Source organism: Kogia breviceps, chromosome 20, assembly GCF_026419965.1.
Source record: "Kogia breviceps isolate mKogBre1 chromosome 20, mKogBre1 haplotype 1, whole genome shotgun sequence".
In the NCBI taxonomy this organism is placed as follows: domain Eukaryota; kingdom Metazoa; phylum Chordata; class Mammalia; order Artiodactyla; family Physeteridae; genus Kogia; species Kogia breviceps.
Window position 1 is genome coordinate 9,506,387 of NC_081329.1, and position 24,708 is coordinate 9,531,094.

At 51.3% G+C, this 24,708-nt stretch overlaps 2 long non-coding RNA genes across 2 annotated transcripts in view; both read left to right on the top strand.

The window, feature by feature from the left end:
• The first annotated feature begins 222 nt into the window (after positions 1 to 222).
• LOC136793294 (uncharacterized) lies at positions 223 to 2,183 on the top strand. The gene is made up of 2 exons (XR_010838407.1): positions 223 to 944; positions 1,585 to 2,183. It is a non-coding gene; the product is annotated as an uncharacterized lncRNA (long non-coding RNA).
• A 13,740-nt stretch (positions 2,184 to 15,923) lies between these two features.
• Positions 15,924 to 24,708, top strand: part of LOC136793334 (uncharacterized) — a 30,641-nt gene continuing 21,856 nt past the window's right edge. The window contains exons 1-2 of the long non-coding RNA XR_010838520.1: positions 15,924 to 16,041; positions 16,830 to 17,058. This is a non-coding gene — a long non-coding RNA (uncharacterized lncRNA). The remainder of the gene's footprint in view (positions 16,042 to 16,829; positions 17,059 to 24,708) is intronic.

Below are 24,708 nucleotides of genomic sequence, written 5' to 3' on the forward strand. Positions count from 1 at the left end.
ACAGACCTGGAGCACACCTTCTGCCCAGAGCTGCGTGTCCGTCTCTACAGAAACGACCGACCGCCGGGGTGGGTGTGCGGGTGCCTTCGCTCAGCCCCAAACCAGCGGGCTGGGCCGGAGGCGGCTGGCGAGTGGGAGGGGCTCCCAGCCCCTGTGCTCTGATCCGGGTCTCTCCCTCGCTCGCTCTCGCTCGCCCTTCCGGGCCTGCCTGCAGCATCTGCACTCCGCCCCACCCCTACCCGCGTCCCCTCCGAGGGCCGGCCGCCCAAAGGGACACGCGGGGACGGGGGAGGGAAAGCAAAGCCGAGAAGCGGCGACGAGGCGGAGGAGCCCGGCAAGTTCTGTGAGGCGGGTCCCGCGGCTGCGCTTTCTGGCGTCACGGGAATCTGGAGGGCGAGAAGGAAGCATTGTTCCAGGGGGAGACAGGGCTGTTCTGTTCCCAGAGCCCTTGCCGCGAGGCCCGAGCTGTTTTCTCGCTTTGCTCAGCGTCCAGCGGGGGAGGCGAAGGGCCCCGAGAAGGGCAGGCATGGCCCACCAGCCGCAGACGTGGGTCGGGAGCTGGGTGCAAGGCCTCCATCCCGGGGCTTCAGGTTCACATGCAGGCACCCCTGAGGCCGGCAGGTGACACCTGGACTTGTGTGGGCTGGAGCGCTGTGTCTCTTCCCTCCCTCCATCCCCCCCGCTCCCCTCCTCTCCTCTGGCAGGACGGTTCAAAGTTTGGGGAGCTGGAGCTGGAAAGGAATGTCCAAGAAGGGACAGAGAAGGAGGACAGGTGTTCTAGAAGCTTCTTTCCTGCTCGGAGAGCCCTAGTCCTGCCCAGAATAAGCTCTGATTCTCAGCATGGTGAGCACAGGGGTCGTCGGTGCCGAGGAGACACGCAGTCAAGCAGGTGCCATGATTCGAGGAGCCCAGAGGAACGCCCCGCACCCCACTCCTGTGTGGAGGTACATCAGTTTTTCTGACCTGGGGGCCTGAGCTTCTCCGCTGGTGAGAAGTAGGGCATCTGCAGCCCCTGCCGTCCTGTAAGGGGCCAGCACACCTCAGGGTTGGGCAGTCCGCCACCTTGACCTTATTATCATCCAGGACTGCTAGGAAGAGCAGGGGGAGGGGGAGGGGGAGGGGAGGGGGAGGGGAGGACCGCGCCTGGGCTCTGGGAATTCTGGTGCGAGGGGTCCAGGCAATGGAGGAGGGGAAGGAGGCTGCAGTGCACAGAGGGGCTCAGACCGACCCCACCCGCAGTCCCTGCTTCTAGCTCCGCCCCCTGTTTCTGGAGCTGCGTCACCCAGGACGGACCTCACCTCGAGGCATGTTTCCTTCGCTGGGGTTCGTTCCCATCCCCACAGGGATGATCCAGCCTTGACCGTCCCACGGGGCTGACCCTCCGACCTCCGCTTCTCCCTCTGAGCAGGCGCTGACCCCCATTGTATCTAGAACTGCTGAGGCAGAGGGTGACCCCCTGTGCCCACCCCCATCCACACCAGAAGGACAGGAACGCCTTTCTCGGGGACTGCCCAAGGCCACCTCGGCTGCTGTGCAGTCCAGGGGCAGACGTCTGCTCTGTCTCTGCTTCCGTCCACCCCACAGATGCCCGCCCCTACTTCCAGGCCTTCATCACGGTGCCCGCAGGCGGGCCCCACCTCTGTTTGTGGGACCCTTCACGTGAACTCTGAACGAGGGTCTGTGTCTGCAGAACCCGACCTGAGGGGCTTACCGCTTCAATTCCCAGCTCCCCTGCTGGCTGCGCCCCCCTCCCGCCTGGCTGTTGTGACACAGCTGTGACCCAGCGGACAGATGCGTCCCGACACAGAGCTCTGCAATCCCCCGGGGCTTCCTGGGTGATGGGAGCATGTCTGTTCTAGTGAGGCAGCTCCCGGATGGCTCAGAAATACTGAGCCAGGATGAGAGGCTTGGAACTTCCAGCCCCACCCCCATCCTCGGGGAGGGGAGAGGGCTGGAGATTGAGTTAAGGATGGATCGTGCCTACGTGATGAAGCCTCCATACAAATTCACGAACTATTGGGTTCGGAGAGCTTCCAGGTGGATGGACACATCCCCAACTCCCCGGGACGGAAGCTTCTGCCCCCAGGACCCTCCCAGACTTCGCCCTCTGTTCCCCATCATCTGGCTGTTTGTCTGTATCCTTTAATCTTATCCTTCAGTAGGTACTAAACCAGTAAACGTAAGCAGTGTTTGCCTGAGTTCTGTGAGCAAATCACTGAACCCAAGAAAGGGCTTGTGGGGACCCAAGTCAGAAGTGCGAGAGACCCGGGCTGGTGTGTGGAGCTGGGCATCGTGGCACCAAGCCCTCAACTGCGGGATGTGATGCTAACTCCGTATGGATGGTAGCACACCCAGCTGGTGTTGGAGGATTGGTTGGTGTGCGGAAAAACCCACACTCTTGGTGTCAGAAGTGTTGTGAGTAAGAAGTTCTTTCTCTTGCCATCACTCTGCTGAATCATCTGGCTGAGGACCCGGTTGCTCCCCGGCTGCTGCCCCCGGGCAGCGAGCGGGCAGCTCTGTCTCTGTGCCGAGCTCTGCACCCCGAGGCCTGGCTGCTCAAAGCTGCCTTCTCCGTTAGCTGACACGGTGCCTTCCTGGTTAAGGTGTTTTCAGACCTGCCCGTTTCTCCGCCTACACTCTCTCGCACCCTACAGTCTGCTTTCAAGATCAGAGGCTGGGCTGTGTCATGCGTCTCTGTTTTCCCTTTTTAAGTTTCATCCTCCTGACGGCCAGTCTCTGCACAGCAGCCAGAGGATGCACAAAGCAGATCGGATGCAGTCACGCCGAATCTCAGAGACCTAGGATGGTTCCCTCCCGACCCCCAGCAGAATCAAGCCCCGACCTCTGCTTTCCAGAAGTGTAAGCTCAGGTGAGCAGACAGATGCAGAAGCAAGTGGAAGGTGGCTTGTGCCTCTGCCTTGCTCCTTACCTGCAGGCTGCAGTGATCAAGGGCAGCTTGGAGTGTATAATTGCAGCTGACCCTTGAACGGGTTTGAACTACAAGGGTCTGCTTATATGCGATTTTTTTTGTCAGTAAGCGTAGTACCTGTATTTTCATTTTACAGATTTTTAAATTGACTAAGTTTGGGGAAAGTTTGTGTTTGATTAGAGATCACAATATGTTGCATCAAAAGAAGTAGGGGTTGAGTCCTGATCCCATCCAGACTGTTTCAGCTTTCTGCCCTTGGCTGAGTCATGGACCATTTCCTTTGTTTCTGAGGCAGAGATAGCAGTACCCATGTTTTCGATGGCTCAGTGCTCCCGGCCCCCCATTGTTCAAGGCTCAGCTGCATTGGTTTTTGCCTTTCCCACTACACCATGTTAGCAGATCACACTACCGTTTAATTCTTGTAGTTATTCGAAAGATTAACTAATGAGGCAGCCCCTGGAATGATAAAGTGGAGAATTCTGACAACACCAAGTGTCGGCAAGGTGTCGGCAAGGCTGTAGGACGACTGGAACTCTTGTATGTTGGTGATGAGGGCACAGATAGGACATTGTATTGGGAACACCACCTGCAGTCTCATAAATTAAGAGTATAAGTGCCACCCGACCCAGCAATTCCACTAGGTATTTATCCCAACTACATAAAAAGGCTTGTACAAGGAGTGTTCTTGGCAGCTTTATTCAAAACAGCCCCTATGGAGACAACCCATCAATAAACAGGTGACTAGATAAACAAATCCTGTTACATCCATACAACGGAATGCTACTCAGTAATCAAAAAGAACAATATTGATAAATCTGCAAAGGTTAACTGAGTGAAAGAAGTCAGACACCTAGGACTGTCTATTCCCATGTACATGAAGTTCTGGAACAGGCAAAATAATCTACAGTGAAGGCTAGGGCAAGAGGGAGGGATGGCTTGGGAGGAGCCCCTCCAGGACACTTGGGGTAATGGAGATGTTGGCTGGGGTGCCGGTGACATAGGTGTATGCGTTTTTCTAAACTCATCTCACTGTATATTTAAAATGGGTCCATTGACTTTATAGTATGTAAATTGTACCTCAAGGGAGTTCTTTTATTTTTTAAATAAATTTATTTATTTTATTTATTTATTTTTGGCTGCGTTGGGTCTTCGTTGCTGTGCGCGGGCTTTCTCTAGTTGCGGCGAGTGGGGGCTACTCTTTGTTGCGGTGTGCGGGCTTCTCATTGTGGCGGCTTTGCTTGTTGCGGAGCACAGGCTCTAGGCGCGCAGGCTTCAGTAGTTGTGGCTCGCAGGCTCAGTAGCTGTGGCTCGCAAGCTCAGTAGTTGTGGCTCGTGGGCTCTAGTACGCAGGCTCAGTAGTTGTGGTGCATGGGCTTGGTTGCTCCGTGGCATGTGGGATCTTCCTGGCCCAGGGCTCGAACCCATGTACCCTGCATCGGCAGGCGGACTCTCAACCACTGTGCCACCAGGGAAGCCCAAGAAGAGGCAGAATTTGAAGTTTTTTCTTTTTTTTTTTTTAAAGAGACTATTCTTTTTAAGGTTTTTTTTGATGTGGATCATTTTTAAAGTCTTTATTGAATTTGTTACAATATTGCTTCTGTTTTATGTTTTGGTTTTTTGTCCACAAGGCATGTGGGATCTTAGCTCCCTGACCAGGGATCGAACCAGTACCCCTGCATTGGAAGGCAAAGTTTTAACCACTGGGACTGCCAGGGAATCCCTGAAGTGAGTTTTAATGTGATAAAGAAACACTGTGAATGTTAGAGTTCATCATCCCTGCGGCCTCCTTTCAGACTCTTAAGGCTCTCTCTCCTTCCTCTCTAATTAAACTTCTTTGGGGGCAGCAACATTTGATATAAAATTTAAATAATTTCATGTTCAATTCTATTATTTTTCTCTTTGGTTTACTTATGTGGATAGAAACACTGTGTTTTATATTATAGTCCCAAATGCATGGTATTGTAGCTTTGTTAGGTTTTGTGTGCTTGCCTGGGTATAAAGCAACGATCAGAGCAATACTGTCACAGATATTAACTTCAGCTAATGATCAGGATAAGTTCTGTGTCACAAGCCACCTTCAGCTGGCAAGCCCTCAGTACCAGTAGATTCAGTTTTCTTACTACATCCCAAATCAGAGATTTTAATTAGCTTTTATCACTTTTTACCTTTTTTGATTTTCACCTAACTATCCCCAAATTTAAATCTGACTTAACTATTTAACAAGCAGACAACAAAGAAGCTATTCTGGAAAACAAAGAGCCCCACCCTTTCTGGTTCTTGGCCCCTGCTGGGTGAGATCCAGCCGAGATTTGAAAGCATTTGTGGAAAAGCTATGACTCAGTGTATGCTCACTGTATTGTTATTTTCCTGTTTCCTCCCCAAATGAAACTTAGACAAGACCACCATGTTGTCGAAGATGAAAAAAGTCAACAAACTAATTTGAGGGGGAAAATGATACCATTTTCTAAAATCTCCTAAGCATTTCCTTTTCTGAAAACAGACATGGGAATCTTAATTGAAAATGATAAGCTAGTTAAACATTACTCATAAGAAGCAACACCCTGTGGTAATAAAATGTGCATTTGGCTGAAAATAGAAAGATGTATGTCTTCACCTTAGCCGTGCTTCAACTAGTTGGATGACTGGATAAAGTGTTTAATTTCTCAGCCCTGTGAGTTGGGATGGATGATCTCCCACTTCCCCCCAGTAATACAATAGGGAATAGATAGCCTCTTTTTCTGATAAGGGGTTAATACCCAAAATATATATAAAGGACTCATACAACTCAGTAGCCAAAAAAACCAAACAGACAATCTAATTAAAAATGGGCAGAAGACCTGAGTAGACATTTTTCAAAAGAAGACATACAAATGGACAACAGGCACATGAAAGGATGCTCAACATCACTAATCATCAGGCAAATACAAATCAAAACCACGATGAGACATCACCTCACACCAGTTAGAATGGCTATTACCAAAACGACAAGAAGTAAGTGTTGGTGAGGATGTGGAGAAAAGGGATCCCTTGTGCACTGTTGGTGGGAAAGTAAATTTGTGCAGCCGCTATGGAAAATAGTATGGAGATTCCTAAAAAAATTAAAAATAGAACTACCATATGGTCCAGTAATCCCACTTCTGGGTATTTATCCAAAGGAAACAGAACTGCTATCTGGAAAAGATATCTGCACCCCCATGTTCACCACAGCATTATTTACAATAGCCAAGATATAGAAACAACCCAAGTGTCCATCAACATATTACTGGATGAAGAAGGTGTAGTGTGTGTGTGTGTGTGTGTGTGTGTGTGTGTGTGTGTGTATTTATGTATACATATAAATGTGTGTACAGAGATTGTATTGACAGTTGCCAGAGATGAGGGTGGGGAATGGGCGAAATGGGTGAAGAGGGTCAAAAGCTACCAACTTCCAGTTATAAGATAAGTTCCGGGGATGTAATGTACAGCATGGTGACTAAAGTTAACAATATTGTATATTTGAAAGTTTCTAGGAGAGTAGATCTTAAAACATCACAAGAAAAACATTTAGCAACCATGTAAGGGGATGGATGTTAACTAGAATTACTGTGATGATTATTTCACAATATACACATAAATCAAATCATTATGTTGTACACCTGAAACTAATACAATGCTATATGCCAAATATATCTTTTTTTAAAAATAGGAAAAACAATATAAGTCAAGCCTGAACTTCCTTGTAAATGTAATGAAGCCTTCCATGACACAGGGGAAGAAAAAGAGTGGTGGTGGCTGTGCTCTTATCCCTTGTATTACTATTTATTACTTGTACTGCTATTTATTGCTTGTATCACTATTTATTACTTGTATCACTGTTTATTACTTATACTATTTATTGCTTGCATCACTATTGCTTGTATCACTATTTATTATACTATTTATTGCTTGTATCACTATTTATTACATATACTACTATTTATTACTTGTATCACTATTTATTGCTTGTATCACTACTTACTACTTGTATCACTATTGCTTGTATCACTATTTATTACTTATACTACTATTTATGGCTTGTATTACTATTTATCGCTTGTACTGCTGTTACTTGTACCCAGCTGATGCTGAGGGATTCTGTTTTGCCAGGCACCGCAGGAAAGCAGGGCAGATTCCTACTTCATCTCTGCTGAAACTGGCCCCTAGTTTGTTCCCTTATCCCTCCATGAAGCCCCAGTTCAAGAAGGTGGTCCAGCCCTCCTCCCTAAATGCTCACTGTTAGATCCTGCCCCCTAAATGAGGTTCATCACTGCCCTTCTCCTACTGGTCCACAAAGTGGAAGTACAAGGCTTGGTGAGTGGAGCTTTTGGATTTCAGCTGCCACAAGTCCCTCGTGCAGTCAACAACCTGCACGTCCATACAGGCCACACCTGTGCCCTCAGAGCTCCCATCTAACTCGAGGCTTAAGACTTGTCTCCGCTGTAGCCCCCGCCGCCTAGCGGTTTCTTCTTTCTCTGAACCCCTGTAGGTCAGGTTGTTTGCTTATGTGATGCTCTAAAACGCATTTTAAACTTGGGTTGTATGATTTTTAAGGCCACTTTCTTTCCTGAGGTTCCGATCCTCGGAAGGGCTGGCTGTCAGTTTAAAATATGAGAGTAAGTCGAGATATTTTCTTTCCTATATTAAGTCAATAAACACTCGTCAGAGGCATTGCCCCGGGTTTCAGGAGGAGGAAGCGGGCATAAGACACGCTGTGTCCCCACCCAGACCCTGTTATTAGTCGGGTCAGGTTTCAACCTCAGACACTGACCGTGAGCAATTGAACGTCTCCTGGCGGCTCTATTCCTGTGAGCAATCTCATTTTAAAACCTCTTTATTAGTCAAGGATCACAGCCACGTCCCTCGTTTGAGGCTCAAACTGAAACCGTAGATAATGAGTCAATCCATAGCACCTGCCCTCACTAATCAAGGTCATTTTAAGACTTCATGTCCTCCAAGCGGCAGGGAGCCTAAACAGTAAGCTGTTTGCCCGAGCTGTTTTCCAGCAGCTTGGAGGCTCAGCTGCCTCGAGCTTAGGCTGAGCCGGTTGAGACTGGATAGGAGCACTGACTCCTCAACTGGGCCTACCCAAGCACTGGAGACCTGGTGACCTTGGGGAGGCCTGGCGCTTAGTTACGCCTGCGCAGAACGACCATTACGCACCTTCTCCTCATCCCTTTCCCTGCGCCCTCCCTGCACTGCCCCCGCCCCCCACGCCCCCTACGCCCCCCACGCCCCCCACGTGCCTCACGCGCACCCCTAGCCGCAGCCCGCCCCCGACGTACCCCACGCCCCGCCCCCGCCTCAGCCCGCCCCCCACGTGCCCCACGGCCTCCCTCCCACCCCACGCCCCCCACGTACCTCACGCACCCCTAGCCGCACCCCGCCCCCGACGTTCCCCACACCCCGCCCCCGCCTCAGCCCGCCCCCCATGTGCCCCACGGCCTCCCTCCCCCACTCCCGCCTCAGCCCAAGCCACCCCACCCCCGTCCCCCCGCCACCCCCACCCCCGTCCCCCCGCCACCCCCACCCCCGTCCCCCCGCCCCCCCACCCGCTCTCCGCCTCAGCCCGTCCCCCACGTGCCCCACGCCGCCTGGCCTAGGCCCGCCTCCCACGTGCCCCACGCCGCCTGGCCTAAGCCCGCCTCCCACGTGCCCCACGCCACCTGGCCTAAGCCCGCCTCCCACGTGCCCTACGCCGCCCAGGCCCCACCCCTTCCGGCCGCTTTATTCCTGACGCGGCAAGGCCTGGCTTAAGCTGAGGTGAGCTTGAGGCTCCCTAACTTCTCTTGGTTCGGCTGTGGGTAAACCTCTCCTTGCTTCAAACTTCAGTGTGCTGTGCGTTGAGCAAAACGAACTTGGTTTGGTAAGAGATTTGGAAGCCGGCCGGGAGGGAGTCCAGAGGAACCTTGGCCCGAGGGTCGTGGCCCCTCATGGGTACCGGGAGCCGGTGGCCGAGCCTGAGCCTCGGGTCCGTTGGCTCCAGGGCCATCCCCCAGTTCCCCACCAGGCACCCCGACCTTCTGTGCTTGTTTTGTTTTGTGCCAGAAAAACGGTTTGGGGGTTTGGATAGGAAGACGTCTTCTGGGTGAGTGATCTCGTTAAAGAAACGCACCTGTGTCTCGGTCGTTGGATGGTCCTGACGCGATGGTGGGTGGAGGCCCGGCTGGCGGGCGTTCGGGGGGCAGTAGGAAAGGTCGCGGCTGCTGAGGTACCGCGGTTGGAGGCTGGGGCTCTGGTTTCTGGTCTCATGTGTTCATGTCTGTCTGTGTTTGATTGTTTTATTTTTAATCTCAGGGACCGGGTTCAGGAGAAGAGGGAACAAAGGAGAATGAAACAGGTTATTCTGCTGGCAGCCGCCTGAACCCAGGGAAGAGCCGGACCAAACGGAGGCCCCCATGAGGGACTCGGCAAAAGGTAGGAGGCCTCAAGCCCCCCCCCTTGAATGAGGAGCCTCATAGTGGGACCCCCCCCCCAAAATGTGGATATTGCAGGCAGGAGGGACGCTGGAAGAGTCCCCCATCCTGAGATTCTTGAAGGTAAGCAGGTGGCACCTCAGGTGCCCCAGGTAACTGATGATGCTAGTGATCAAGGACGATAGCTCCGAGGCCATCATTAGCTTCCATAGGGGTGACGTGGCAATGGGAAGTCAAGGGTGGGGCTTACCAACACAGGAGGTGGGGGGAACTTGGTTTTACACATTCGGCTTTCTAAACTTTGCTTTGAGACTGTTAGTAACGGGGGTGAGCGGAGAACCCTTGAGAAAACCTTTTCTCCGGCTGGGGAAGAACCACTGATAGCTTTCCATACATGCCTGATGGCCTCACTCCCCTTCTGGGAGGAGATGGACTAAATTAAACACCAGGGTTGCCTTTGCACCTGGACGCTGAGTGGGCATTAAAGCACCCCCAGAGCAGACCTACACGCTGCAGGCTCTATCACTCTAACCTCAAAAACAGCCTGTGGGCTTCCCTGGTGGCGCAGTGGTTGAGAGTCCGCCTGCCGATGAGGGGGACGCTGCCCGGGAGGATCCCACGTGCCGCGGAGCAGCTGGGCCCGTGAGCCGTGGCCGCTGAGCCTGCGCGTCCGGAGCCTGTGCTCCGCAACGGGAGAGGCCACAACGGTGAGAGGCCCGCGTTACCGCAAAACAGACAAACAAAAAAACAGCCTGCAGTGATCCCGGGAGCGACACCACCGAGGGTGAGTCTGGGGGATGGGGGAGCTGGGCAGAGCGGAGATGCCCCCCCCTCCCGTACGGGTCAGGCTCTGCAGGGGGGCAGCCATTCCAAACTTAATGCAGTATCTGTTAAAGTAGCAAGCAGAGCGTGGGGGTGAACTCCTAACAGCCTCTCTGCAGTATGACCCAATATGCTGCTGCTGGTCTCTTGGCGTTTGCGTGGTCCACAGGTGAATGTGTGTTCGTGATTGAAGAGCAATGAACAAGTTGTAGGGATTCATCCCTAGCCCCTAACCCTGCTCTGCTAGTGACCCTCTCCACAGGCTCTTGTTGGGTTACCATCCTGGACTTGAAGGAGGCCCTTTTTGCACACCCTTGAGTTTTTTTAAAGAGTTTTTTTTTTTTTTTTTGCGGTATGCGGGCCTCTCACTGTTGTGGCCTCTCCCGTTGCGGAGCACAGGCTCCGGACACGCAGGCCCAGCGGCCATGGCTCGCGGGCTTAGTTGCTCCGCGGCATGTGGGATCTTCCCGGACCGGGGCACGAACCCGTGTCTCCTGCATCGGCAGGCGGATTCTCAACCACTGCGCCACCAGGGAAGCCCCACCCTTGAGTTTTGAATCCCAAGAGTTATTTGCTTTCGAAGGGAAGATCGAGGTAAAGGAGGTAAACTCCAGTGCTGCTGGACAGTGCTTCCTCAGGGAGTGAAAGATTCTCACAATACTTGGGGAAATCCTGGCGAGACCTGAGGGACCTTGAACTAAACAGGGGAGCCCTGCTCCAGGATGTGGACAACGCCCTGCTTACCAGTGAGACAGAGGACTCCTGAGACCAAGGTATGGGTGTGACTTCCAACTTCTTGGCTGAAAGAGGCTGTGTAAGGTGCCCAAGAAAGAGGTAGATTCTCAGCTCTCTGTTAAATGTTCCGGGGTTTTGAACTCAAGGACAGAGAGCTGCTCCCTGCCGGGAGGCAAGCTCTAGGCAGGACTGGAGTTGCCACCAGGTGACACTGGGGGATTCCCGGGAGCGACTGGGTGCTGCTACACCTGGACCCCCGAGTTTGGACTCGCAGCAAAACTCTGTTAATGAAGCTTTTAAAGGCAGTTACACAGAGAGCCTAGGCTGAAACCTTGAAGGTTAAACATATAGGAGATCGGCTTCATTCCTTCTGGACGGGACCTTATGAGAGATGCGATGGGAAACGGAAACCACGCTGCAGAAGGAAAACCGCGACCGAGCTCGTCCAAACCTTGCCTGGTTCCAGCCCCCGACACTGACTTCTTCCAGGGGCAGGTGAACCCCGACAGGTCTTCAGGTGCTTTTCAGAAGCTGCGAGAAAGAAATCAAGGTGAGCGGGTTTGCTGCAGTGGTGGCTTTGGTCACATCAGGCGCTTCAGAAGGCAACTTAAATAACTCGTTATAAGAAAGATCTGTTGTTCTCTTGTTACTCCTTTGTTTCTAACTTCCCAGGCTTGGAAGGACTTCTACTTTGGTCGCGCTGGTAACCTCTCAGGCTGATCACCTGGTCCTTGTCTTTCCCCGGATCCCTAGAAATCCTAAATGTCAACCGTGGCCGGCCTTCTCTGTGCCCCTGAGGGGTATGTAGTTTGCAGTTTCAGTTACCAGTCTTGGTCCTGTGGCTGCCTTGACAGCTGCTTCCTGGGTGGTATTTGTTTATTGGGATCAGTGTTAATGTCAAACCAGAAGCAAGAAAATACACTCAAATGAGTGCTTGACCATTTGACTTCTTAAGCCCTTGTTGGATCTGTGCCCCTTATCAGCAGGGAGCAGCCAGAGCCATCCTCCCCGCTCTCCCTTGAGGTTGAGGAACATGAGAAGATTGGGGGTGCTGACCCTGGAACCCGTGGGTTAAGCGCACTCCACCTGCCATTCCTAATGAAGGTTGTGAAGACTTTTGTGTCCTCCAGGCGGCCTCATCAGTACGTGTTTGTCGGAGTTCTCCAGGAACTTGGAGTCAGCTGTGTCGAGTTAGGGCCGAGCCAGTTGAGATGGGGTAGGACCGCCGACCCTTCAGCTGGGCCTGCGCCTGCACTGGAGACCTTGTGAACGTGCAGAGGCCTGGGGCCTAGTTACGCCTGCGCAGAAGGACGAGTACACGCCTTTTTCCAATCGTGGCAGCCCTATTTGCTGTCCCATTAGTACCCTAGCCCCTTGCCTTCTGGGAGGCAGATGTGAGACCTGTTCTCCAGCCTCCTTGCTTGGCTGCCTTGCAGTTAAGCACTTTTTGCTGCAGACCTCGGCAGCTCAGCGTCTTGGCTGGCTCTGCACCAGGCATAACGAACCTGGTCGAGTAACGGACAGTAATTCACTTGTGACGTGTCACCTAGGAGGGTGCTTGAATGTACCCTCTCCAGAAAGCCCCTGATGGGAAACCTGGTCCAGCTGGGCTTAGCACCCTCAGACGCCGGGCCTTCCCAGTTGGTCTGGAGACACAAGTAACTCGTTACCAGAAATAGCCAGTCTTTCAGTTTTTTACTTCTCAGAACTTGGAGGCAACTCCTTCTGCCCAGGCCCACGGTCCTCCCTTCTCTCCTGGCTAGAGCACTTCCTGAGTGGAGGACGAAGGCTGGAGGAGCCCAGGGCACCGGATCCGGTGGGTGTGACCGCCGCCCCCCCCCCCCCCGCCGCCAGGACGGACACCAGCTGGTCCCGTGGACCGGTCCAGCACCTCGGCTCCCAGGGAGGCGAGCCTGACCCGGAGCGAGGAGGTGACTTCCCGAGGTAAACATCTAGCTTTTGGTGGGCGGAGAGGACCAGTAAATGGCTCTCCTAACGACTAACCCTTCATGGCAGATGAAGCTGGAGGGCAGGGGTGGGGGTGGTGGGGTGGGGTTTGGGGGAGGGAGGCTGACGCACCGCAGGCAGAGCTGTGGGCTGGAGGGAGGCCGTCGCGGGGGACAGAGGTCACCTGCTGAGGGAACCTCATCTGTGCTCAGCCCGCTTGGGGACCTGAGGCTTCTACCCGTCCCCAGCCCCTCACCCTCGATACAGAGTGGGTCCTGTCTGTCTGTCTGTCTGTCCCTGGCAGCACGGATACTCCTACCCGGTGGTTCTCGGGTGAGCCGAGGGTGAGGTTGTGGAGCCTGAAACTCTGGGGCTGTGAGGACCAGGCTCAGCTCACAGATGGAGGAACAAGCCGGAGGGAGGGCCAGCTGCCCATGGCCGCAAGGCCACTCGTCGCAGCTGAGATCCAGGCCCGGGATGCCATGCTGTGTCCCCACATGCCGTCCTGTGCTGCGGGCTGAGCGGGTGTGCCCTTGGTGCAGCGGAAGGCGTGCGGTTCTCAGCCTGGGGCTTCAACACCGTAAGACGATGTTTGTGGATTTCGTCAGCAGCTGTGACACGGGATTTCCTTTTCCTGGTTGTACAGGTTTTGTTAAATTAATTAATTTTTGGCCACGTTGGGTCTTCGTTGCTGTGCACGGGCTTTCTCTGGTTGTGGCGAGTGGGGTTTACTCTTCTTTGTGGTGCACGGGCTCTCACTGCAGTGGCTTCTCATTGCGGAGCACGGGCTCTAGGTGTGCTGGCTTCAGTAGTTGTGGCACGCAGGTTCAGTGGTGGTGGCTCACAGGCTCCAGAGTGCAGGCTCAGCAGTTGTGGCGCACGGGCTTAGCCGCTCTGCAGCATGTGGGATCTTCCCGGATCAGGTCTCGAGCCCGTGTTCCCTGCACCGCCAGGTGGATTCTTAACCACTGCACCACCAGCAAAGTAAGTCTCCGATTGTACAGTTTTAAATGTAATGTAATAGAAACCACAGGTTTATGTATTTCAGCGTCTTCTGAGCTATGAGGAAGTGGGGTCATTTCACAAGACATAGGTCACCTGTGCCGCCAGTTCAAAATGAAGATGCGACAGGCAGGATCCCCTCCGGGGTGGATCGGGGTAAGACACTCAGACTCTATGCAGGGAACCATGTTGTCACGTCCTGGCTGATCCTGGGGCGTTGTTGCGTGACCACCGGGCCAGAGCTGGAAAAGGGGGTTTCACCCCAGCAGAACCTCCGTCGGGGGAAACTGTTCACCTTTAAAAGTGAGAAGTGGGGGCTTCCCTGGTGGCGCAGTGGTTGAGAGTCCGCCTGCCGATGCGGGGGACGCGGGTTCGTGCCCCGGCCCGGGGGGATCCCACGTGCCGCGGAGCGGCTGGGCCCGTGAGCCGTGGCCGCTGAGCCTGCGCGTCCGGAGCCTGTGCTCCGCAACGGGAGAGGCCACAGCGGTGAGACGCCCGCGTACCACAAAAAAGAAAAAAGGAAAAAAAAAAGTGAGAAGTGGACCGCATGCCGTCAGAGCACCGAGTTCTCTGGAATTACCTGGGGCAGCAGGGGAGGAAGGTGGCTCAGGGGTCTGGAGGGCTGGCCTGGGTCTGGCCTGGGCCTGGCCTGTGCAGCTCCTCTTGATCCACCCAAGGGGCCGACCTGCAGGATGGAGCCCTGAGGAACCAGGTATGAGGCAAACCCAGGGTCAGTAATGCTTTTCCAAGAGATGGCAGGCTCTGAACGTGAAGGACAAGGGCTGAGTCACCTGACCATTGTGGGAAATGCTGTCTTTTGCAGGGCTGAGGAGAGGGCAGTGGGCAGCTGTGCTTCCTGCATGTGACACCCCCTCCTCGTCCTGCACTGAGGGTCGGTGCTCCTTGAGTGGGACCCTGGGTGACTTGCCTGGCACTGGGTCAGTTAACATGTTTCTCCCGGGTAGCTGCTGCTCATGTTTCTGTTGTTCTGCACGGGCTGCGGCGACCACTGCTCTGTGCTTTGCAGATGCTGCGTTCCTTACAGATCCAAGGTCTGTGGTAATCCTGCATTGAGCAAATCTGGTGCCTATTCTCCAACTTCATTTACTCACCTTGTCATGTTTTAGTTATTCTTAGAGTGTTTCACACTTTCATCATTTGATGTGTGATAGTGACTTTACTGATTCTGACTTGGAAAACTCAGGTGCTAAAACTCAGGTGTTAATGTTTTTTAGCGATGAGGTGTTAAGGTGTATAGGCTGTTGAGATGTAAGTCTGTATACGTAACAGACTGAAACAGTGTAAGCAAGCTTTATATGCACCAGGACACCCACCAAGTCATGTGATTCGTGTTCTTGTGATCAGTTTGCGGTGATGGAGAGATCTCGGGTTCACATCTGAGTCTGCCTGTCACACGCCCCGGGGGAGCCTGTGGAGCTCTGGGAACAGGACTGGGGCTCCAGGAATGGTGTGCCCCCCTGCACCCTGTAGAAGGGGCAGCCTGGACCAGTGTGACAGAAGTGACAAGTGGTCTCGAGCAGAGAAGGGTCACAGTCTCTCCCAGACCAAACTGGTTGGGCTCCTCTGAGCAGTTCCCAACTAGGCCCTGACCCTTCAGGCTTCAGCGTCTGGATTTTCTTTGCTCATTTTAGCAAGATTCTTGTGTCAGTTTAGCCAGAGCTCCCCAGGCTCAACTTCTGACCACCATCAACATCTGACTGGATTCCTCATCCCCCTTTCCCCCTCAAATGAGGTCTCACTCTCTGGTCTGCCCTCAGCATGAATCCTGTATGTAGGTTTAGTGCTGTGATCTGAATGTGTGTCCCCCAAACTCCTGTCGAATCTTAATGCCTGACGTGATGGTGTTGGCCTTTGGGAGGTGATGATGTCATGAGGGTGGAGCCCCTGTGAATGGGATTAGTGCCCTTCCCCCATGTGAAGACACAGGGAGAAGACGCTGTCTGTGAACCAGGAAGAAGCCTCACCAGACATTGAATCTGCCCTCACCTTGATTCTGGATGTCCAGTCTCTAGGCTGTGAGGACTCGACTCGTGTTTAAGCCCCCAGTCCGGTCCTGTTAGAGCAGCTCAGACAGACACCTCCACCCCTGCTGTCTCCCCTGACTTCCCGTTGGCGGCACCACCCTGCTCCTGGCTGTCACCTCCGCAGTGGGAGGTGAGTCCGACTTGTCCTCTATGTACAATGCCAGGGCAGGAATGAATCCCTCTCGCCTGGATCTTCTGCCATCTTGACAGGTGTTGGGTGGGACAGTGACGGGACCTAAGGATAGAGGGGTGTCTGCCGTGTGTCCTGTCAGGCAGTGTCCTCATGTGTTTGGTCTCAGGACTGCAGTACTCCTGACTTTACAGAGGAGAGTGTGGAGCTGGGATTTGGTGGGCTGTATCGATAGTTGTCTCAGTTTTCATTTATAGTAATCAGTAAAGTATAGTAAGCCCATTACAAACCAACGTAAAACATTTCCTGTTTTATGAGAACTGCTTTCCAAAAACAACCCTCCACTGAGAAGAGTAAATTATACATTTTTGTCATCTTATCTTCGACTGACAGAAGCGAGAAGTGTTAACACCTGTTTCTGCATTTGTTAGTCATAACAGTATCAGTGCCTGGAACCCCTGGGCCCGTAACTGGGGGAACGTGAGTGTGGAGGGAATAATGCCCTGGCGCTGATGGGAACCCAGCTGTGGTCTCTGGGGCCCCAGGCCACCCCCGGGGAACTGCGTCGGCAGCCTGGCCGGCATGTGAGGTCTGCAGCTCCGACCCTGAGAGCAGGGCTGCTGGGGGACTTTCAGCCGAGGGCGGCTGTGTGCCCACTCGAGCAGCAGTGTTGCTCTGCCGCGTGGACGTGGACTAGGCTGTAGCGAGCAACAGGAAAACGGCGGAGGCCAGGAAGCTGGGGAGACGTGGGTGGAGGTGACAGTGTGCCTTCTGGGTACATCCTGCAGGCAGAGCCAGCGGGACCTGCTGACGGAGTGTGTGTTCAGGAATCAAATGGCGGAATCGAGGACGATATACCAGGAGTTGTGACGTAAACAGGCAGTAAAGATGAAGCTGAAGGAAGATAGGCTGTTGAGGAGAAAATCAAAGCCAGTTTGGGGTGAAGTGGAGCCCGACGCCTGCCTGACACGCTGGACAAGATGTTCGAGGGAAGCTGGCTGTGCATCTGGGGCGAAGGTAAAACCTGGGAGCCTGTGGGGAGCAGATGTGGCTGAAAACGGCCGGGGGGCGCCCGTGGAGGGCACGATGAAGGACAGGCTGGGAGACGGCGGAAAGCAGCAGGAAGACGGAAGGATCAAGACGGGGTCGTGTCCAGGACCCCCAGGAGGAGTCCTGTGAAGGGGGAGCGAGCGAGCGAGCAAGTGAACGCCGTCAGGGTCCGGTATCTGTGCCCGTGGGGTGGGGACGGGGTGGCGGGAGGTGGTGAGGGAGCCAGGCCTGTCGATGAGGGCGCGGGGGGCCGCGTGTATGGGAGATCCTTGCCGCGTGTCCCGTGAAGAGGGAACTCCCGGGACCTCTCAGGACCTCTCAGTACCTCTCAGTACCTCTCAGTGTTGGGAGCTGTCGCTGCGTTTGTGGGGTGACCTTCATAAAGCAGAAGGGGAAACGGTCAGGTTCAGGGGGAGGGTGGCTGCTGAGAAAGGCCTGGCCGGACCCCTGGCGCCAGCGCGAAGAGGCCTTAAACGGGGTGCAGACGGGGCCCTCGAGGCAGCGGGAGAGGTGGACTTGAAGGTGAGGAGATCTGGATGTTCGGTGCCGAGGCTCAGATCCCGCTCCCCACTGCCTGGGCTCTGATCTCCGAGACCCTCCGGACGCCCTCCTCTTACAGAGCCGACTTGATCTGTCTCTGACCGTGGTGGGTCCCCGCTCCTGCCCCGTCCTCCCGAAACCCCAGCCTGTATCCACACACGTGCAGACTACTCCTGGGTGCACAGTAAACACTTGTGTACCCAGTAGCGTGTGCACATGGTGAAACCTTTACCTCTGAGGTCTTGTTTTTTTGTGACCTACCCATAAATACCCAGAAGCAGGATTTCGGGGTCATGGGGCAGATCTTAACTTCCTGAGCAACCTCCCCAGTCTGACAGAAAGCAGCCGGGTGATGCAGGAGGTGGACACCTGGAATGAACCCCAGGCCGCGCAGCTCTGTGACCCTGCTGGGCCGGGCCTGGGGGAAGCTGAGCGGGGAGGGTGGTGGGCTGCAGGAGGGTGGGCCTTGCGGTTGTGTGTGGACGGAGCTGCAGCTGCGGGCTGGGGAAGCCCGGATCCTGCAGACACACGTGCACAGAGGCCTCCCGTTCTGCTCCGCGGGCAAGGATGCCGGTGACTGGGGCGGCCGGCCTGGGGACACGGCCACCTGCCCCTCCCCTAGCGAGGTGACCACGCGCAGAGGTGGTGACTACTGCTCCTCGCCTGCTGAGTGTTCTCCGGAGACACTTCTTGCACTGCCACTGCTGTGACAGATGCTGTCATCTCCGCACTCAGTGCCTACTGAATGCGTACCACTCAGCAGGTGCTGCAGGACTTGGAGCAGGTCATCCCAGGGGGCCCTGCAGCAGCCCGTGTCACAGGGAAGGAGGGACCCGGCGGAGGACTGTCTCTGGCTCCCGGCACGGCCGGGGTTGGCCCCAGGTCCCTCGCTGGCTGGCTTCAGTTATAACACCCACCGTGGTCGCGAGTCTGGGGGTTGCCTGGGCCGGGCCAGGAGGATCTTAGGCGCCGCCTCCTCACAGCCCGGTGGGTGGGTGGGCGGCCGGCAGAGCGAAGGCTGGAGCTCTCAGGCCGCCCACCCCCTTCTCCTGGGCGGGCATACGGGGCCGGGAGACGCATGCGGCCGTGCTTACATCTTGTCCATCTCAGGAGCAGGGCTGGGGCCAGAGCCCAGGGAGCACGGACCTAACCCGCTGTGCCACGTTAACACTGGAGAAGGGTTACTTGCAGATGCTCAGGCCAGGCTGACTCCTCATCTCTGAGAGGAACAGTCTGAGGCGGACCAGAACTGCCTCCCCGCCCAGGAAGGAGAGTCTGGAGAGACGGGAAGAAGACCCGGCAACGCCAGGACAGCGGGGACTGCAGGTGACCTTGAACAGTGTAGGGGATGGGTCCCCTGCCCCACCCTCATGGTCATGTCTGCCTAACCGCGCTGAGGGTGTAGTCAGTTAGCAGCGTTCCTTTGGGGTATACGGAGGGGCGATTCCGAACTTTTGCATCACGCTCCACTTACAGTTACTATGCAGCGTTGCCTGTGTTCCCTGTGTTGTACAGCACACCCTTCAAGCTTACTGTATACGTAGTAGCTTGTACCTCTTGGTTCTGTCCCCCAGTATTACCCCTCCCCCTCCCTCTCCTTGCTGGGAGCCACTAGTTCATTCTCTGAGTGTTTTTTGTTCACGAGTTTTATTTTTTAGATTCCGCATTTAAGTGATACTCATACAGTATGTTTTTCTCGTAACTTATTTCACTTAGCAAAATACCTTCCATTACATCCATGTGGTTGCAAAATATCCTCCACTACATGCATGTTGAATGAGGTTTGGTTTAACCCACCTCAGCCCCCAATTAAGATGGATAACAGGGCTATAGATAATATGAGGTTTAGGTTGACAGATGGTGAGATTTGATATAGTACTGATGGGGGTGCAAGTTTTTGTCGTGTTAATAGCATTGAGCCTGCTATTAACGGGGTACACTGAGGTGGAATGGGGATAGGCCTGGTTTTATGGTTAGGGCTATTGTTGCTGCTGTTGGATTGAATATTTTTGTGATGGTTCATTGGCTGCAGTGCAACTTAATAATAATGGCTATTATAAGTAGTATTGATGTGGCAGCTTGTGTTAGAAGATACTTAGTGGATACTTCTATAGCTCATGTGTTAAATTTTTTTATTATAATGGGAGTAATGGCTAGTATATTTATTTCGAAGTTGATTCAGATGAATAATCAGTGGGAGCTGGTTATTACAGTTCCTGAGATAATGGTTGTTAAGATGATAGTAAAGATGATGGGATTTATTAGTGCAGGAAAGGTATAAACCAACATTTTTGAGGCCCAAGAGCTTATTTAGCTGACCTTATTATAGAACATGGTGTAATATGGAAGCACGAAGAATCCTGAATTCTGAAGCATAGGTTCAATTTCTGTGATCCTAAAAATAAGAGGATTTAAACCTCTATCATTTACTCTATCAAAGTCTTTTGTCAGACATATTACGTTTGTGGAGAGATGCTTGATATTATAATAGATGATGAAATGTGTCATATGTATAGGTCTAGCGTTAGTGGTAGGAGATCTTTTCAGAGTAAATGTGTTAATCATATCAGAGTCAAGAATAGGTTGCTTGAGTTCATAGGAAGGAGACCGTTAATAGTAGTGGTTTTTTTTTTTTTTTTTTTGCGGTATGCGGGCCTCTCACTGTTGTGGCCTCTCCCGTTGCGGAGCACAGGCTCCGGACACGCAGGCCTAGCGGCCATGGCTCACGGGCTTAGTTGCTCCGCGGCATGTGGGATCTTCCCGGACCAAGGCACGAACCCGTGTCTCCTGCATTGGCAGGCGGATTCTCAACCACTGCGCCACCAGGGAAGCCCAATAGTAGTGGTTTTTAAAAAATTTATTTTTGGCTGTATTGGGTCTTCGTTGCTGTGCGCGGGCTTTCTGTAGTTGCGGCGAGCGGGGGCTACTCCTCGTTGCGGTTCATGGGCTCCTCATCGCGGTGGCTTCTCTTGCTGTGGAGCACGGGTTCTAGAGTGCAGGCTCAGTAGTTGTGGCTCATGGGCTCAGCAGTTGTGGCTCACCGGCTCTGGAGTGCAGGCTCAGTAGGTGTGGTGCATGGGCTTAGTTGCTCCGTGGCATGTGGGATCTTCCTGGACCAGGGCTCGAACCCGTGTCCCCTGCATTGGCAAGCGAATTCTTTACCACTGCGCCACCACGGAAGCCCAATAGTAGCGTTTGGTGATAAAATTGGTTGTATAGAGTTCTGGTATGTATAGGCTGTGGAATGCTCCTTGGAGTAAGATTGTCGTGAAGATATTTATCATAATGTTGGCATATTCTGCTAGGAAAAATATGGTGAATGGGCCTGCTTCATATTCTACGTTGAAACCTGATGCAAGATCAGATTCTTCTTCTGTCAGGTCAAAGGGGTCTCAATTAGTTTCTGCTAGAATGGAAAGAAATCATAGCCAGTGGTCATGATGGGAAAATCATAATTGTTCTTGTGTTGTGACGAAGGTTGAAAGTGAAAGATCCATTTATTAGGAGAACCGATAAAAGAATAATTGCTGGCATTACTTCATGTGAAATTGTGCTGCTGCTCCGATCAGTGTGTATTTTGAGTTGGAAGCCCATCGGGATCATAAAGTAGAGTGTACAGCTGGGCTTGATGTAGCCAGTGTAAATAATACACCCAGGGCTTTATTAACGAAGGGGTGGGGGGACTCGTACGGTTAGGGCTGGGACTGGGGCGATGATGAATGTGAAGGCGGAGGATGTAGCTGGTAGTAGCCGTTCTTTTATGAATAATCTGACTGCATCACCAGTGGGTTGTAGTAGGCCGTATGGTCCCACGATATTTGGCCCTTTTTGGAGTTGCATATAACCTAAAATGTTTCGTTCAGTTAGTGTTAGGTGTGCTACGGCTAAAAGAATAGGGATAGCAAGCCTTAAGATGTTGATTGTAAACATTTTGCTAGGGAGAGGATTTGAACCTCTGGTCATAAAGAAACCTTTTAAGTTTTACACAATTATCAGGCTCTGCCACCTTAACAAACCCTGGTCTAGGTTGGCTATTTTGTATTTGTTAATTAAGTTAAGATTATATCATTAATTATTTTAAGGTGCTTATGTGAAGTGGGCCTTGTTTCTCTTGTACTTTCATACTGGGAGAAATATATAATAGAAACCGACCTGGATTATGCCGCTCTGAACTCAGATCACGTAGGACTTTTTTTTTTTTTTTTTACCATCTTTATTGGAGTATAATTGCTTCACATTGTTGTGTTAGTTTCTGCTGGATAACAGAGTGAATCAGCTATACGTATACATATGTCCCCATATCCCCTCCCTCTTGCGTCTCCCTCCCTCCCTCTCTATCCCACCCCTCTAGGTGGTCAGAGCACTGAGCTGATCTCCCTGTGCTGTGCGGCTGCTTCCCACTAGCTATCTATTTTACGTTTGGTAGTGTACATGTGTCCATGCCACTCTCTCACTTCCCCTTCCCCCTCCCCGTGTCCTCAAGTCCATTCTCTACGTCTGCGTCTTTATTCCTGTCCTGCCCCTAGGTTCTTCAGAACCACCTGATCCAGCATCAAGGTCGTAAACCCTGTTGTCCATATGAACTCTAGAATAGGATTGCACTGTTATCTGTAGGGTAACTTGTTCCGTTGATCAGTTTTTGGATCAATAAGGGGGTACTGTGTTTTGACTAGTAAGTCTAGATTTTAATCACTCGGAGGCTTTTTTGTTCTCCAAGGTCACCCCAACCAAAATTGTTAACCCATATGAAATTTTGGTATCCCTTGGTGGTTTAATTATATATTTTTGGATTAACTAATTAAAGCTCCATAGGGTCTTCTTATTTTGTTACTCCTGTCTCTTCATGGGAAGGTCAATTTCACTGATTAAAAGTAAGAGACAGTAAAACCCTCGTGTGGCCATTCATACAAGTCCTTATTTAGAGAACTAATGATTATGCTACTTTGCACGGTCAGGATACCGCTGCCGTTTAACAGTTGTCACTGGGCAGGCGGTGCCTCTAATACTAGTTATGCTGGAAGTGATGTGTTTGGTAAACAGGTGGGGTTTGTGTATTCTGAGTTCCTTTTACTTTTTTTAATCTTTCCTTGGGTGCATGGCTGTGTTATAACAGTGCATTTAATAAGTAATTTAGTGTTGAGTTGTATTTATTTACTGTTATTTATCAGCATATTATTAGTTACTGATGTAAACTTATGCAAGCAGAAATATTTCTTGTTACTCATATTAACAGTATTGCTTCTATAACTCAATAGGTTGGTCCAGTAGTAAGACTAAGAGTTGATTTGTTTATTGTTGGTATTGTGATGTATTTATAGTTGAGCTTGAATGCCTTCTTAATTGGTGGCTGCTTTTATGCCAGCTGTGGTGGTGTTTGTTTTTTACTTTCTAATTATGGTCGTATACGTTTCTAAAAAGACTAACATTTAAAAATACATTAAAAATTAAAATGGTTTTTAGTACTTTTTAAGGTTGAATTGAAATTCTTTTTTTGGACAACCAGCTGTCACCAGGCTCATTAGGCTTGTTAGCTCTACTTACAAATCTCACTATTTTGCCACATAGATGAGTTTGTTCTAATAAACTGTTCATAAGTAGCTCGTTTGGTTTTGGGTTATTTAAGTTCTCTTTGTTAAATTTTTGCTAGTTAAATCATTATGCAAAAGGTACAAGAGGTAAACTTTGCTTTTTATTACCTTTAATATTTCATCATTCCCTTACGGTACTTCCTCTATAGCGCCAGAGGGTAATTTAAATTCTATCTCCTATACTTTAAGTGTTGAGTGAATGTTTAATCCGCTTATGCTAATATAATGGGAGGGGTGTTGGGCTAGCTTTAGTTCAAGGCATTCATGGGATATGAAATCTCCTGGGTGGACGGTAGGTGCTTTATTTAAGCTATGCTTTGATTTATCCAAGCATACTTTGCAGCATGCTTACCTTGTTATGACCTGTCTCCTTGCATATGATTAGTATTTGCTAATAGATTATACGAAATTATCATTATACTTGGGTAGGATGACGGGCGGTGTGTGTGTGCTTCATGGCCTTATTAAACTAAGCACTCTTTTCTTAATTTACTACTAAATGCTCCTTTGGTTTTTAGATTTCATAAAAAGTTTCATGTGATGAAAATATGTTCTTGATACAGAAAATGTAGCCCATTTCTTCCCACCCCGTAGGTTACAACTTGACCTAACGTTTTTATGTATAATAGTTATGCTTGCTTGTATGCCTTTTTAGAGTTCGCTGAAGATGGCAGCATATAGACTGAGCTAGCGAGGGCTGGTGAGGTTTATCGGGGTTCACCGATTATCGAAGAGGCTCCTCTAGAAGCAGCATCAAGGCCTTTGAGTTTAAGCTCTTGCCAGTACTACTTTGGTGAATAATTTTGTTCTTGTAATTATTTGGGTTTAGGGCTAAGCGTAGTGGGGTATCTAATCCCAGTTTGGGTCTTAGGGGCTGTGTAATCAGGAAATACTAAAGTCATTTTCGTCATCTACTTTCATTTTAGTTATGGTTTAATTAAAACTATTTTGCATTACTCTTTAACATGCTTTATGCCGTATTTCTATTAATTTGAGTTAATCGTATGACCCTGGTGGCCAGCATGAAATTTACCAACCCTAGTTAATATAACTTAGTCGAACTTTCATTTATAGCTTAATTTTTATCATTGCTGTTTCCTGTGGGGTGTGGTTCAGCAGGGTGTTGTGAGCTGCTGGTGGTAGTGTGCTTGACACCCACCTCTTTTAATCTTGGTGATTTAGAGGGCATTCTCAGCGGGGCGTGGACGCTTGCGTGTGTAATTTTATTAAAAACTAGTAGAACAGCTGGGACCAAACCTATGTGTTTATGGAGTTAATGAACTCATCTAGGCATTTTCAGTGCCTTGCTTTAGGGTTTAAGCTACATTACCAAGTTGATGTATGTGATGGATTAATATTTATATGATTGCTTTATGTGGTTTATGTCAGATTGAGTATTAAAATTTCGATAATAATGGTCAATAGATTAGGGAGGTGTCTGCTTATGTCAGCGGTGGATATCTAAGTAGTTTATTGGCACCGTTAATGA